This window comes from Otolemur garnettii, unplaced genomic scaffold (assembly GCF_000181295.1).
Source record: "Otolemur garnettii isolate 467f Iridium unplaced genomic scaffold, OtoGar3 scaffold00029, whole genome shotgun sequence".
NCBI classification, from domain to species: domain Eukaryota; kingdom Metazoa; phylum Chordata; class Mammalia; order Primates; family Galagidae; genus Otolemur; species Otolemur garnettii.
In genome coordinates, this window is record NW_003852424.1 from 16,023,137 (window position 1) to 16,025,311 (window position 2,175).

At 44.5% G+C, this 2,175-nt stretch overlaps 1 protein-coding gene across 1 annotated transcript in view; it reads left to right on the top strand.

Moving 5' to 3' along the window:
* Positions 1 to 589, top strand: part of CELF5 (CUGBP Elav-like family member 5) — a 48,532-nt gene extending 47,943 nt beyond the window's left edge. Inside the window, exon 13 of the mRNA XM_003788729.1 lies at positions 272 to 589. The gene's annotated coding sequence lies outside the window, so the exon portion shown is untranslated. The remainder of the gene's footprint in view (positions 1 to 271) is intronic.
* The last annotated feature ends 1,586 nt before the right edge of the window (positions 590 to 2,175 follow it).

The following is a 2,175-nucleotide window of genomic DNA, read 5'->3' on the forward strand; positions in this document are numbered from 1 at the left end:
AAGGAAAAGAAAAAAAAAAACTTCCAACCAATTGTTTCTATATTCCAGAGTTTGATAATTGTTCCCAGACACTCCTATAGTGTGCCTGTGTCCCGTGTGTCTATGTGTGCAAGCGTGTGCCAAGGGGCTTTGCAGGGGTCTCACCCATGTCCCCAGCGTCTGCTGAGCCCCCGTGGGCCTGCTTGGGAATGCGTGCTGGTGTGCAGTTGTGCGTGTCCTTCTGGTCCATGTTTACTGGCTGTAAATACCATTTTTATACTCCACATCGAAGACCTGCGTGATTTGTACGATGTACTTTATTTCTGCTACGAGTAATTTCATGAAGTTTCAACTTGAAAACTGACTTTTGGGACAAACCAACACTACACACACACAGACACACACACAAAAGAAAGAAAAGAAAAGGACTTGAACTTTGGGTTGACTTGGGTTGAGTTTTATGTCAAAGAAGATTTCCTGAAGCTGGAGAGGTCCTTGTCACTGTTGCGTGTTTCAGGTGAGAAGCAGCGTCGTCTTAATGTCCAAAACGCCTCTCTTTGGTCTGAAAAAAACCCTAAAAATTTATTTAATAAAAGTTTTACTTGCTAAAGGGCTGACTCTTCCCTTATTTCCTTCTCTAGTCAATAAAGATCAAGTTTATCGGGTAGTGTCTGTGGCTCAAGGAGTGGGGCGCTGGCCCCATATGTCAGAGGTGGTGGGTTCAAACCCAGCCCTGGCCAAAAAAAAAAAGATCAAGTTTATCAGGCCCCATTGGACACCTGGGCTAGAGAGAAGTTCAGATTTAAGGTTAGGGGATGCAGGAGAGGATATTCTAAGAAGAACAATCTAAAGTTCTGGTATCTGGGATTCTGCCTTGTTAATACAGAAGCTGAAGTATGAAGTGTTCTGTTTTTTTTTTTTTTTCAAGAACAGCAGGTGCGTGTATTTGGGGATCCTCTCATACATACATTTGTTAACTCAATGAACATACACTGAACACCTAGTGGTCACTAGGGCCACGGCAGTGACTGAAATGGCTCTGGTCTCTGCCCTCATGGAGACAGCCCAGTGGGGGACAGAGATGCTATATGATAAATTACACAATTTTTTAAAATCAAAGTAAAATTCACATCAGGTAAATTCACCATTTTAGCCATTTAAGAGCATTAATGATGTTGTGCAACTATCCCCTTTATCTAATTCCAAAACATTCTCCTCACCCCAGAAAGAAGCCTTGTCCCCATCAGCAGTCACTCTCCATCCCTCCTCAGCCCCTGACACCCATAAATCCATATCCTGTCTCTCTTGATTTGCCTATTCTGGACATTTCATACGAACAGAGTCACATCTGTGTGTCCTGTGTCTGACTTCTCTCACTGAACACGGTGTCCTCAAAGTCCATCCATGTTGTAGTCTGTGTCAGAGCCTCGTTCCTTTTCATGGCTAAATTATACTCAATTCCATGGATGGTCCATGTTGTGTTTGTCTGTTTATCTGTTGATGACTATTTGGGCTGTTTCCACCTTTTGGTGATTGTGAATCATGCTGCTGTGAACATTTCTGTGCAAGTTTTTATGTTTGTGTATGCCTTCATTTCTTTGAGGGGTAGACCTTGGTGTGGCATTGCTGGGTCAAATGGTGACCCCACATTTAACCCTTTTGAGGAACTGCCAGACTCTTCCACAGTGACTGCACCACTTAACATTCTCACCTACTGTGCTTGAGGATTCCGATTTATCCACATCCTCATTCACACTTGTTATGCTGCCCAGGCTGGTCTTGAACTTCTGGGCTCAAGTGGTCCTCCTGCCTTGGTCTCCTGAGTCAGTGGAATTATAGGTGTGAGCCACTGCACTTGGCTTTAAGAGATTTAAAATTGGAATGTTATGGGAGACAGTTCGCAATTGGGACTGACCCTGTCAAGGACATTGGGGAAGGTGTCCCTGAAAAGGTGAGGCTTTAAAGATAAGCTAAAACTCACTGGGGAAGAAAGGTAGAAAGAATGGTTCATCCTGAAGCTTTGCATTGAACGGGTGGCAGGTGGGAAATGAGGCCAGAGCTGTCATAAGTTGGCCCCCACAGGGGCAAAACCCAAAGTGGGTGGCAGAGACAGGAGACAAGGGAATAATGCTGTCAGCAGAGGCTGGCCTCAGACAGCTTTCCAGGGTTTTGATGAATGAATAAGGAGGGTAGTGG